At 35.7% G+C, this 15224-nt stretch overlaps 1 protein-coding gene across 1 annotated transcript in view; it reads left to right on the forward strand.

The window, feature by feature from the left end:
* The first annotated feature begins 3108 nt into the window (after positions 1-3108).
* atp2b2 (ATPase plasma membrane Ca2+ transporting 2) overlaps positions 3109-15224 on the forward strand; it is a 144758-nt gene continuing 132642 nt past the window's right edge. Inside the window, exon 1 of the mRNA XM_056734556.1 lies at positions 3109-3259. The gene's annotated coding sequence lies outside the window, so the exon portion shown is untranslated. The remainder of the gene's footprint in view (positions 3260-15224) is intronic.

The following is a 15224-nucleotide window of genomic DNA, read 5'->3' on the forward strand; positions in this document are numbered from 1 at the left end:
CCTGTTGTGTCTTATTCATCCGTTAGATCATCAAAGGATGCACATAGCACAAAACCACCTGTAGTTTACAATATGAATGTTTATGGTTTTCTATTGGAAAATTATTGAATAAAGTGTTGGAATGAAAAACCTTTAAAATAATTATTTATTTTTCACTACTGGTCAGAAAGCATTAAGGAATCTTTAGAATGAGACGGTCATTATTGTAAAATCTTCCAGCATGTGCAGTGTCTGTCAGGCCACATATCTCTGCTGGTGTTCTGTCGTATGCTTTGGTTAGATGTGATTCTGCAGCAGATTTGATTGAATTTGTAGACCCAGCAGTCGTGTAATTCAATGCTTCACCTGTGCTCATCTGGAGGTGCTGTTGTAGAAGCACAGCATGCTGTCGTCTTTCAGCCATCACTAATCTCTGTGCCTGCCATGATGTGACTGTTTCCATTCACTGAACCCTTGACATTGAAGTTCATTGTTGATAAATTGCTCCTTGTTCCTTGAGTTAAATCAGTGGTTCTCAACAGGATGGTGCCCGGCCTTGGGCCAACTTAAAATTTAAAATTATTATCTCAACTGGTTGTCCTATAAGTTTTCCAACAGAAAGCGCAAACAAGATCTTGTGCTTCTGAAATAATGACACAATTACTCTAAATCACTTTGAACCTGTAAATAAATGCATGGTAACAGGGTTGACACGTGTAAACTATAGGGTCACAACCTCCAGTCTTTACTAATACAACACACATAAGAGGGATAGAAATGGCACCGTGTTGTTCAATGACCCTGCTCACTGTGTGTTTGGAAACACTTCACCGTCATTCAGTCGGTTGAAAGAGGACATCCTTGAATTGCGATGACTTGGTCTTTTGCTGCCACTGTGGCTGAGTGAATATTAAACAAACCTTCAGCCATCTGTCAGTCCTTCTGAAGTCACTGGAGTAACAGAGAGCGCGGCCAGTCAGCCATCTGCTTCTCACACACGCATCATAAAATCAGTCTTTACCACTCGGTCACGGCTAATAATGAAACTATTGAGAGATTCACGCATGGACACAAATCTGTCACTTCATGAGACCTTCATTTGGGCTGTTTGTTGAATATTCTCAAGTGTCCTCCAAATCCGTTCATTTGAATTGTCTCACATAAATTATGTTGTGGGTTTAATACAAAATAAAGTGTTTGGGTGTCTTTAATTACCACATCGGTTCAGTTTGTCAGTCAGAAGCTGTTGACAACGATACAACAGAATGGGGCATAACTGACCATTCGCTAATAGAGAAGGGCTATTTACTGTACACAAAGAATGAAGGATTATGGGATTATAACAGAAATACAGCTCGCAACTGGTTTTGCCTCTGGACCTGTATTTTAGTCCTATTTGGACATTAAGTGGCGACCCAGTACAAAAATACTGTAGAGCTTGATGCTAAGCATTTAACTGTGAAACTGTCTCTTATAGTTTCATGAGCCTATATATACATATATTGTTATCCTTTCATTTATTTGTTCATTTAGCACTATTGGAAACCACTGTTTAGACTATTCAGCCGTAATAACACATTTTTCTAAAACTATATTGTAGGCTGTTTAACAAAATGAGCTGCATATTTTCAGAATAATTTGCCCCAGACCTATTGTAATAGCATTTTTGGAAATACATTTAATTTCCTTTTTCAGACGCACAATCATGTTCTGTAGTCCCTGACATAACAATGAATGTAGCGGTTAACTTGTATTTAGCTTCAGAAACGAAACCGCTCATGGCCTCTCTAGATGAACACCTCCTTGAGCTCTCAAAATAACTGAGGCTTTAATTCTAGACGAAAATGATCCCACTGACTACACACAGTTCAGTGACCGCATTCCGCGTGGGATTAAGACTTTTCTGAAAGCAAACACACGGTCTTGTATTAGACCCTTCATGTTAAAATATTCGGTATGTAATAAAATTATTCCTACAGCTCTGCTTGTTTGATGTGTGAATAAAAGCGTCTGCTAAGTTAGGGGTTTTCAAACTTTAGGATGCCAAGGACCCCCAAATATGATTAACCTTCTGTGAGGGACCCCCTTGTCTAAAATTTCTATCTATCCATATTTTTCTCTGTGAAAAGAAACGTTTAAAAATGTGTTGCATTAATAGTAAATAGAATATTATAAAGACAACACATTGTTTCTAAACCTAAATAGTCTACAACAACTTTGAGTCCGAAAAAAGAAACTAAAGTGAGAAAAACTCACTAGAAAGATTTAAATATAAACTATTCTGCAAACTATCCTTCTCAAAAAAAGCAAATAAACACTTTGAACTTTTTTTCTGTTTTCCTAGAAAATGACTGGGGACCCCTTGCATCCTTCTGGAGGCCTCGGGGGTTCCTGAACCCCAATATGAAAATCCCTGTATTGTGTGACTAAATATAAATGATGTGATATTAATGTGTGTGTCTATATGAATTCTGTCAATGAAAACATTTACACACACACACACATAATTTGCATATGTCAAGGTGCACAAATACTGCCTGTGATTACATGATTTACAATAGACTAAACACTGCAATATCCATAAAAAATATGTTCCGACAAATTCGATGTTCATGATGACTTTAATCGGAGTTGCCAGCCTGACATCATCGGTGATGGATCGGCACAGTATGATTTAACACTAGGCTACAAAGAATATATTTATCTATTTGTTTATTTATTCAACTTGCACACAATTGTGCAGCACACAACTAATCTGCACTTACTAAATACATTTTAATTTCATTGGTATTTTAGTTTCTAAAATCCTTAATGTTTAATACATTTTCTAACTTTGAAAATGTGCTGCATATGACAACACATAACTGTTGCTATGGTTACCTCATCTTTTTGGTGGGATACTTCTAATTTAATTGGTTGTGTTAAATGAAACTAATTTCTTAATTTTAATCATTTCTGTTAGTTTAATGTCAATCCTTTTTTTATCAATCATGTAAATTAACAGTTAACCGTGCAGGCAAATCTTTAAATGAGAACTTTAATGTGACAGAGGAGACGGTGTACAGTATTCGCAGCCTGCTTGTTGTAGATGAAGGGCACTTGTTTTCTGTGAATGAATGAAAACTTCGCCATGTGTAGTGAGAGCTGCTTTTGCCCCTCAGGGTAACATATAAGAGACGTAATGGAAAAATCTCAGTCACTTCAATCTATCTCAGCCCCCCGGATCTCCTGCAAACTCAATGCACTGGAGCACTAAACACAAGCAAGAGGACAGCACGAGGTAAGTTTATGTGACTTTATATCGAGCTCACAGCTTTATGAGGACTCGAATGTGATCTTATATTAATCGCTGAGAAACACTGACGCGCGCTTCTGCAGAAAGCGCGAGGTGATCGATCATCATCCACAACAATAACAAGATAATAATACATCATAACACACAGTCGTCGAATAGAAAAAACCACAGAGCTTTCAATAACAATTCTCAAGATGAAATTAAATGTATTCAGTAGCTGTGCAGTACTGTGGCATATTTGTTCAAATGATAATTTCTGTTTCTGTGTGGTGATGTTTTGTCTATAGTTTGGGAATGATTGTGAGGGAAAAACATCGTAATGTATTATGAATCGGACGCGTAACGTGTTCCACAGACTTTCAGGAAACAGTCAGTGATAATAATAATATAATAATAATATATACCGTTAAATATGTATTTGTGTGACGGTAAAGTGATGTGAATGGGAGCGAACAGACTTTCACTTTATTGATTGTTGATGTCATTGAGCGCGCGACTCATATGATCACTGTCGTGAGTACGTCATGTTCTGACTGTACAGTAATTCATTTCTCGTGTGATGTATGCATTATATACCGTTTAGATATCATTTTCGTGGGCTAATATAGTTATCAAGCATTGCGTGTTAGGCGAATGTAGTGTTTGTCATTCATTTCACTACTGAGCTGCTTGAATAGACATGAGTTGACATGGTATGCTGCGTGTACTTCACATGATTTTTGTAATGTGTGGGAAGATTGTATTATTAGGGTTGTGTAGTGGATTGTAAGATTTTTTTGTTTGCATACAAGGTCTTAAGGGGTGCTTAACTAAAATGTTTTGAGTCGAATTGCTCAAAATGTTGTTAGTTGTCTTGACCTTTTGTTTTAAAGTGTTAGAAAGTTTCTACAACTCAAATTGTTTTGTGTTTTGCACAAATCAGTCTATAATAGAGGATTTAAATGCAGGTCCTGTCTTGTCCAGGTAATCTGCGTTGAATTACTGCACTTTCCCTCGACAACAACTGTGTATCTTTAGAGCTTTTTTGTAGCAAAACTCTTAGAAGGAGATATTTCTATCAACGGGTCCGCTGAATTCGTCATGTTGTTTCTACAGAAGCCCTAATCAGATAATGATTCATAAATACGTTAACGAAGAAGTAAAGCAAAGAAGCGTATACGTGACGTTATCTTAGCTCTGTGTCAGCCATCGTAGTGAATCAGAAGGGAGGTGGGAGGGGTGGAGTGAGCCGTTGGTTGCAATTCTCAACCTCACCACCAGACGTCACCAAATTTCATACACTGGACTTTTAATGATCAAAAGACAATCATTTACTTTTGAGCCGTTAAAGTATATGGTTGCATATTGCCTATTTTCGCCAATATGGTGTTTTGTTAAGGATATACAGTATTTAACGCCGAGTTCAAACACAAGAGAAACTGATATTTCACTTTGTCATTTGCCCGTTTTGAAATAATTGCAATGCCAAATAATTACTGAGTATGCTTGTATCAGCATGTGAACACCTACTGAGAAATGATTCACACTTTACTGGCTGTTCATTGTGAAATCAACATCTGAGGAATCAGACTTATTCACAATCTGCGGTGTATCTTAGATTTGAATGTGCATTAGGGTGCAATTCAAAACATGAAAGCCCTTATTAATTATGATTTAAGCTCGTCGGCTGAAAAACAAGAGACAGGCGAAAATGAAGAAAAACTGGAAGGAATCTAGAAAAGCCTTTTAAATGAAGAACAAGAGGCTTTTTTTCCAACCCGTTCCAGTTTCTTGTTTGTATTTGTATTTTAGATTTGAATTGGCAATAATGTTATATTTTTAGCAAAATTTTCTCATATTCTTGAAGTAATAAATGGAAAACATATAATATAGTGATTTGTTTATATTGTTTTGATGCAGTATAAAGTCTAATTTGGACGGATCCATTTCCTCTCCAGTAGGTAAAGTTGAGTTTAGCAGTTTTAGACTTCATTCTTGCCTTATTTCTCTTTAGAGCCTTGAATTAGCACGTTACCTCAGGGATCTTCTGTTCAGTTAGGAATGTTTGTGTTATTGGTATATTATAATTGGGTCACAACGCTTCTCATTTATCTTGAAAACCTGCTATACATCTTGTTACAATGCCTTGGGCAACAATGGATTTCAGGGCAAAGTACCAAAGAAAAATGAAATGGATATGAAAAGTCATTTTGGAAACTATTAAGAATAATGCTGTAGCTGCATCCTTCATGCATCCAGAGCTCATGACCATTAGGGGACGGACGGCTTTTTATAATATATGATGGATAGCATCATATTTAAGGAAGCAAGACTAAGCTGATCTCAAATGAAACACGACTCATTTAGAAGTTGGCACTTGAATACCTCATGTTTTTTGATATGCAAATCCATATCAAACTAATACATTCAACTGTAATTGTGTGAATTGTTATTAATCTTGATGAATCGATCCATGAATTGCCTTATGAAATTGTGTTTGCACATAGTTGTGTAAGTGACAAAGCAGACGCGAGCTGAACTCTTGACACTGGTCCAGAGCCGTCTGTCTTTATTGTTGTCAGTTCTTTATTCATATCACAAGCTATCGTTCTATAACAACGGTGTCGTCAAAACAATTGCATCTTTCAAGAAATGGGGCAGCAGTTTCACCCTTAATGTGAATTGAGCCTTCACCTGAACATTTATGAAAGACACTTTCCTGTCATTGTTTTGACTCAGATATAGCAGACCATATACAGTAGCCGGTTAAATTGCTTTGATATTTTTTCTTAATCCTTTCGTTTTTTTGTTCGGCGCATCTATTGCAATTCTATCCAAATGATCCCAATTGGGTCAAAATATATTCAAGGTGTTTAAAAGCTTTGATTTGACATATGACCATGAGCAGCAACACGGGCAGCTTACCTTTTCCTACCACAGTAACCACTAAAACAATACCACAAATTTCTCAGCCAAGAGAAGGTTAGTGAAGGTTGTTTTGTCATAACCTACAAGAGCGAATCAAAGTGGACTGGTAATGTTCAGCAGCTTTTATATTTCCCGTTCTCAATTCTTTCGGATTGTTGTTTGATGCATTTATTGCATTTGGATTCAAATGGCTTAGAATAGTCTAAAAAAAGAATCTCGGAGCTTGAGATGCTGGTTACTGTTTATGAGAGGTCTATAAGTTCATGTGCATATATAAACAGCACAAGAATCAGACATACAATAAATAATAAGCTTTCCTGAGATCTTGAGATAACAATTCATGGACAAACAATAACCTCAGCATTTTCCCACAGCGTCTGGGCATGATTTCAATATCCTTAACATGACTGGTCTTAAACCCGTCTTAGCTGTCACTGGACACACTCGAGTATTGATCTTTATAATGATAAAGTTTGCCTCTAATGCATTCTTGCATTGCATATCTTGTGACTTCAAAAACCCAATTCGTTGCATAGTACAATGCAGACAGTGCATAATTCTGTGGCATATTATCACATTTCATTTACTCTGCATATCTTTTGTTGTTTGTGTTATATTCTATATACCTCATAAAGGGAATCATTTGGACAAGCTAAATAATTGAAGAGACAGAAGCCTGTATCCTTTGTGGTGAACCTAAGTTACATAATTAAAAGAAAAGAAAACAAGAAAACAATCATAAAAGTGGCATATAAAGCTATATAGTGGTCAACTTTGATTCTTTTGAAATTATTACTTTCTTACACTAATGGCAAGTTAAGTCCAGGATTATTTTATTGCTACATTGTACATGTGTGACATTAAAACATCTCCAGTTTTTTTGTTGTGGAAATAGTGTTGGTTCTTTATTGATACACGTGACGTGATATTGAGTCTCAGAGGAGTTTATTTCTGTCAGAGAATAATGCAGATGAACTCTGTCACTGCACAAACTGGGTTAGCTCTGAATTAAGGTTGTACGGTTCAAAACAAACGTATGGAGGGACTACACAGTTTTTGGATATAATTCTTTTCTGGTACAAAAGGAAAAAGGAATTTTATCACATCCTATTGAATAAAGATTCTTAAAGGGATAGTTCACCCAAAGATGAAACATCTGTCATCATTTACTCACCTTCAGGTTGTTAAACCTGTATACAGTTCTTTGTTTTGGTAAACACAAAGATATTTGTAGGAATGGTACCAATTTACAGTTCTGAGACTTCATCCACTGTGATAGTAGGATTTTGTTTTAAATCTTTTTTTGTTATGTTCTGTATTTTAGGAATTCAAAGCGTTGCTCCGGCACCTTTGACAACTATTTCATTTTCTACTATGGTAGTCAAGGATGCCCGAGAAGTGAAAATGGGTAACATTCTTCCAATTATCTCTCTCTGTGTTCATCAAGTCATGTATACAGGTATGAAATTACATAAGGGTGATTAAATGATAACAGAATTTTCAGTTTTTGGTCAACTATCACTTTAACGTCTCATCAAAACTGCATTGTTAGCTTTAAAATGATAGTGACTCCTTAAATTTAACAAAACATGCTTTTAGCGTACATAGTAAATATAAAAAAGGATATCTGAAAGACAAATGCTGTGCATTCAAGTTTTCTTGATGCTGTTAACATGCAAGTGTGAAGGATTGTCCGTCCCTAAAGATAATCCAGTAAATTGTTTAAATGTTTTGTTTAGTCACATCTCCTGAAAGGCTGGTCCAGGAAAACTATAGTCTAGCCATCTCTTCGCTGGGTGAAGCTATGTGCCATCCCAGCATGCATTGTTCTGAAAGATATTGGTTTCTAATGGAAAATGAAAAAGTTTGACACACTAATTAAAAGACGCTAAACAATAAATTCAATATTTCAGCCAAAGAATGGGATGCTGGCAAATTAACAAAATTAAAAACTATCACAGGCCAAGTCATGGTGATTGTGTTATTGGATTAGACTCTTAGAGTTGTAGATCTAAAGTCAGGTTTACAATATAAATTCTATTGTTCGGGCGCGAGACCAGACGGAACTCAATAAACTCAAGGTAAAGAGAAACAGCTCCGATACACAACAAGAAATAAACTTACAGAGGACCAAGTTCAAAGGTAAAAAAACACTCTCAAAATGTAATCTCAATCCAAAAGTATTGTTTTAAAGAAATTCAAAATGGCACGAAAAAACAATCTGGCAACACTTTTAACCGCAATATAATTTAAATAAGATATAATTTGCAATAGTAAATAATAATAAATCTAAACAGAACACAGTTCCTTCAAATGAAAATCATGATCAAACTTAAAGATTGTTTCAAACATGAGAGTTTCAATTTAACTCAAACAGTCTCACTGTTCAAAAACATGTCAAACAGTCCACAACCAAAAAAATGGGGAATTAATCCCACAAATATTTATGTTTGGTACGCATGTGTATATAATCATAAATGTGGGTGTTTGTTTGCATTCATATGTGTGAGCTTGGGCCACATGAAGAGCAGCGTAAAGGGAGAGCCAGCTGCGGTAAACTACAGGCCTGTGAGTTTGCCGATTGAGTCACATCGGACAGAGAGGCGCCTGAGATTGAGTGAGTCTTTTTAAAAGGATACAGTCACATCACACAGAGAGGTTCGCAGATGAACCAAACTGGAGAAAAACCTCTCGTTGCACCCGGCTACCACTGCAGATTACTTTTATATTTATGCTTTGGCAGATGCTTTTATCCAAAGCGACTTACATTGCTTTATCCTATACATTTTTTACATAGGTCTTTGCAATCCCCTGGGATCGAACCCACAACCTTGCATTGTTAACGCAATGCTCTTACCACTGAGCTACAGGAAAGCTGTATTTGGAGCAATCCTCCACCCCTGCGAACGCACCCGGTCCATGCACAGTGCACACAGGTTAATAGCTCTCCACACGCTTGAGCGCTGGTCTGCTTGCTTGTGCTCCCCGGCACCCGACACGACATGAGTGTGCTTTTCCTTTCACACACCTTACTTCCGTTTTACACCTCCTGTATAAATTCTGCGGCTTCCTTCCGTTTGGTGGCACAGTGCAAAAGCAGGAATGGATTGTTTTCCATATTCCCACACAGTCGACAAGAATTATATCATGGAAATTGTCTGTCTGCTATTAGTATTATAAATCTATGTAATTCATTTAAAAAACAATATACATATACCAGAATTGAATGTGTTTGAAAGTATTCTCAGATTCATTTGGTTTTGCTCCTCTGTGACTGTGGAATCTTATTTTTGAACTGGTTTATTGTTTGATGAGAAACAATTGACCTCCAATTAAAAACTAAGAAAGAATGTCGCCGAGGGAGATTTTTCAGTTATATGTATTGATTTGTTTCTCTGAAAGATTTCCCTTTACTCAATCGAGTGGGGTTTGCATTCAGAGCCGTCAGCTTACTCGCATTGATTCACATTTATTTAAACCAAACTATCTGTGAACTCTTTGGTGGGAAAACATGAATTTTCTATTGCCAAAGTTTGATGTGTTTGCACTGCAGTCTATCTGTATGCATGGCTTTTATGGATATAAGCTTGTTGTTTACTCTTAAAAAGCAAAATTCTCACGCATCAGCTGTTTTTGTTGGTTTATAATGCAGGGCATAGTGTGAATGTCAGGCTTGTTTAAGAAAACCGTGTGACAATTATTCCTTCTCAGCATTGTTCTGCCCGCGGCTAATCGTATACTTGACAATCAGCATTTACTTGCTATTGTTTTCTGAAAAACAGGAATAGATCCGTTTAGTAATATTCATGTTTTGAAAGATGTATATTTTGACTAATGAACTACATAAGATATTTGTTATATATTTATTTTTCCTATTTGTTATATACATAGTATACAGAAATATAATTGTTTATTATTTTCTACAAATGTTTCAAATTTTCACTGATTATTGGTGTACTTTTTCCAATTGTAGATGTCAGAATTTTAGTTCCTGGTTTGGGAATCGAAAGAATCAATAACAAGAATTGATTCCTAGCTGATGTTTTCGATTCCTGCTCAATTCCGTTTTCCTAAAGATTTTTATTATTTATAAAATGTATACATCTTTAAATGCAAAACAATTTTCTAACCTGTCACTTTTTACATGTATTAATTGTTTATTGTTTCTATAACAAAAACCTTAACCAAATATGTGGATCTTGTCCTGCAATTACAATGTATCATTAACAATATCATTAATAATCCAATTTAATAGCTGTTTTTAAAAATAAAACACAGGTTAAATTACTATTTTGAAAGTTTCCGCAGTGTACACAAAAATACTTCAGGAATATAGATAGACTGATCGACAATCAGTAATTTGTATTAAAATATATAAGAATACTGTGCATATTAATATTACTGTTAAATGCAAGTATGCAGAGAGGTGTTGAAAAAGTTCTGTCCAGCTTTTACAGGTTTAAACAGACGTCCAGGTAAATATGTTGTGAGACTCTGCTTTATATACATGTTATTCTCTTCACGCACATACTGAGCTCATCTGTAGAGTATAAGAGAAGACGCTCCATTTACAGTCCATCTGAAAAGCAAACGTGCTAACAGTATATGATTTGTTAAATGTGTGGATAATTGCTAAAAGATGTGTGGTTAAATGTTATTATATCTGCATTGTGTGTGCAAACTAAGTTTTTGCTTTTACGGATGCAGAATATTCTATGTCATTCCACAGCTCTAGACTTCATCCATGAGTTTAATCTGAAGTCTGCACTGTTTAAAACAAGAAACTAATGTGAATAATGTAATGACATCAGCTTGTGCTTATGAAGGCTCTAAAAGAGGAGTCGATTCTCAACAAAAGTTAGATTCGAAAAATCGATTCATTTTGGAATAGATTCAGCCTTAGGGAAAATGCAGATCTCTTCAATAGCTCAATAATTGTTTTGATATCAATGAGATTAAATAGAGCAAATAATAACTTTTGCTTCAGTCTCATCTCAGATATTTCTCCATAAGTTTCAACAATGAAGAGTCAACATGTACAATATTATTAAAGAACTCAAACATAACATTGACCTTAATTCTGATTATTTAATACCTCAACAATCTATCTTCATTTTACACCTCCATCCTCTTCATGTATTTCAACATCGGTCTCCATATTATTTGTTTCTTTGTTTATTTCACCTGTGCAAAAGTTAATAGGTAAATAAATGAAACACAAGGAAAAATCTCCTGAGGTATGAAAGAGCAACCTCTGAGCATTAAACCGGCCCCTCGAGACTAAGCATTTGACCACCGGAATGAGTGGCTTATTGCTTTCTTTTGCATTGTACGTCTAACAGAGGCATTCAAATGCAGTATTACCCTCCTAGTCATGTGATTATGAATTATATCACTATCCACTACTATGAGAGCAATATCGCATGTATACAACAGTTTGATGGCATGAGTGTGTTGATAAATCAGCAGGCAGCTGTACGAGCGGTGTGCCGCAGTCAGGGAGGCTCTCATGGGGAGCGTTTGATTCAGGGTAATTAAATGTGCATCTGAGGACCAATATTGATATAGCAGGTGGTTGGACTCTGTTATAATGACTCGTTCCTAAGACAGCTGCAGCGCTCCTCCACCTCGCACCTAATGAATAGTCAAAGTTAGATGAGAGTTTGTTTGTACAGAAGTTCCAGATGTCATCAAGCAGCAACGGCCAAAGCAAAGAGCGATACTTGCCATCCTGAAGATGCTGCAAGAGATGTCGTTCTTATGAACATACCTTCATCTGTCAGAATGTGAACATCTTGTCAGAGGAACTGGATGGAAATCAGTAGTATAAAGATCAAATAAAATATTAGATTTGAGAGTAACACTGTTCAACTGCAACCATGGAAGAAAGAAGTTTTAGGGGAACAATGTGAACATGTAATAAGACATTTTATTAATGATAAATGTGCATACAGTTCGGTTTATAAAGGAATGGCTTCATTTCGGCAATCCACCGCATGGCTCAGATTTACTCAGCCTCATGTTTTTCTCTTGCTTGTGTTTTTCTCACCCAAGTTCATATAGCGTGTTGTTGTTCCAGTGTTAATCACTGCAGTGACCTGCCGAGACTTAATATCAAGGGCCGACAGGAGTCCACTAACAATGTAGTCCATTAATGGTCTTTTACAGACTGGAAGGGACTGTGGGATTATGGGAAAGGGCTCATTTATGTCAGAACTTTCAGAAGGGGGCAGTGTGAAGCCACAGCCACCTGATGAGATGTTTTTTTAGGGGGGTCTTTCTGGTCAAATGCAACATTTGAATTAGCATATGGTCACATATCCATATTGTACACACATATCCATAACATACACACATTCCTATATTTCATCATAGATCTTGATGTTTTTGACAGGATTTTTGCAGATGCTTTTCATCCAAAATAAATGCCCAAGCACAACAATCAACAACAATGTTTACTATTGTTGTTTTTGTTTGTTGTGCTTGGGCATCTTGAAAGATCTTGTCAAAAACATCAAGATCTATGATTATAATAATAATAAAAACGCATCTATTGTTAATATTATTATTAATTGATCAAAAATATACATGGCCAATTCCAACGTTATGGACGTGACATTTTGCTCTAAGGACGTGACATAAAAATGCTCAAAGAATGAATTTGTTACGAATATATATAGAACCATCTGTTTATATTTTAATGAACCAAAATGCACAATCCTGAAACAATAATACCCAATGAATGAAGAAGCGATGCCTATTTATAGAACATCAAATTGTTACTTTATTTTAATTTTCATGTGTCCATTTATGAGGAATATGTAGCGTTATTAATGTGACAATCCTGTAAATGGCTCTTACCTGACTATGAAAAATCATGCATTAAAAATAAAACAAATGCTTCACAAATTTGAATAGAGATCTCACACGGGTATTTGAACCACCAAATGTTAAAATCTGTGCTGTTACCATAGTAAAAAACGTTGTTAAAAGCTTAATTTTTACGTAGTAAGGTTGACATTTTCACAGCATTGCCCACCTCACATTTTTGTTAAGAAATCTTTATTACAAAAATGTGTCACTATATGACAAATATTCTTCATAAAAAACAATTCAAACAAAAAATATTCCTATTTCTGATTAATTGCATGTCAATAAGTTATTATAAGGTCTCTACATCTCATTTGTTTCTGCATGTTTTATAACAAAATGCCATACGATGTCTTGTCACAAGACACACTGCATATATACATTTCAGTTAAATAATGATTTAAACCCCCATTATGTTTGATTAATGGGCTTTTTGGATCGTCCTCACCTAAACAAATGTCCAATCCACTTTACAGGCATAATAAATTTAATGTCATGCTCCGCATCACATTTTATTTGAGGAGCGCTGGTTCACAAGGTTTGGCTTCTCCAGACCTTGTTTAAGTCATCTAACATATGACCTCAACCTTGTGCAAAACAACACAAACGATTCCAGGCTGCTTGTTACGAACTCAGATTTGGCTTCAATTATATGTGTCAGTGTGTACTTAAGAGTACTTTTTCAGTCCTAAACCATTCTTTTAACGTCCTGAATAAAGCCAGATGAAGAGTAAACGGCCCAGTGGACCACACAGCATAGTGTGAGTCATCATCGCTGTACATCGCTGCATCACTGCCAATGCTTTTATGTATTATCATGTTCAATGTCGGAGCTGTGAGGACACATGCGCATGCTGAATACATTTGCTGGCTAAAAATAGTAGAAGGCCATCATTTGGAGCTTGCTTCACTGCATGGCTTTCATCACAGGCATATGATGAAGAGATGTCTGAGACATGCTCGAATAAGTGCATTACACCAACATCATTATATCACATCATAAATGGATTGCAACTGGAATTTGTGTTGTTTGACCTAAATGGATACTTGCTTTTCTGCCACTAAATATTGTGTCATGTGAAATCACCATAGTTGCCTCTCATACACACGGCTCCACTTATTCTGTGTCCTCTCAATCCGCTTGTTAAGTGGAGACGTGAGGAATACTGTTTTCAGGTTTTTGAAATCATATTGCATATTTAAGCGAAACATGTATTAACTCAATTTATACACTTCAGACACCAGACTCACAGAATCTCCAACATCAATATTTAAATATTAGTTATGAAAAATAAATCGCTGACTGGTCATGTGGGATTTCGCTAGGAAGATAAAGGTTAGGATTGTGTTTATTTCCGATAGTTTCATAGCTCGTCATGAGCGTAAATAAGCACTTTTTTATTGTTTGCCTATAGCATCTTATTGAGCGTTCGGACCAGGAGACGGTATATGACCTGCCATATATGTTGGTGGGTGTAATCAGGCTTAAACCTTATTTGGGGTTTTACTAAGTTATTACAAGCAAAAGATCCAAATCAGATAGTTTAGCCTATCATCCGATCAATAAAAAAACAATCGTCCGATTATTCGATTATCAAAATAATTGTTAGTTCCAGGCCTTATTTATTGTGTATGTCTGAACATAAATTGAACAAGCCACCCTATAAGAGATTAACACACATATTAAGCTGTAGAATTAAACAACAGACATCCTACTAATAATTTTAGCCAAAGAGATGTAGTATGTAGGAGGGCATTTCCAACATTATGGACGTGACATTTTGCATTATGAGAATGCTCAGAGAATGAATTTGTTACAAATATATTGAACCATCTGTTTATATTCTACTAAACACTTGTGTAAAAATGTCAGTCTATTAACACATTTTCTATTTAAAAAAAGGGAAATAAACATGCGTTATGGATGTGACAAAATAAGAATGCATTTTTTGGGAGACAACAAACTTTGTAGAATTTCTGTGAAATAAACTCTGAACCTGAAGTAATAATACACAATGAACATCAAATAGTTAGTTTATATTCATTTTCATGTGTCCATTTATGAGGAATATGTAGCGGTATGGATGTGACAATCTTGACTATGACCTGACTATGAAAAATCATGCATTAAAAATAAAACAAATACTTAACAAATTTGAAGAGAGATCTCACA

This window comes from Triplophysa dalaica, chromosome 21 (assembly GCF_015846415.1).
Source record: "Triplophysa dalaica isolate WHDGS20190420 chromosome 21, ASM1584641v1, whole genome shotgun sequence".
Lineage (NCBI taxonomy): Eukaryota > Metazoa > Chordata > Actinopteri > Cypriniformes > Nemacheilidae > Triplophysa > Triplophysa dalaica.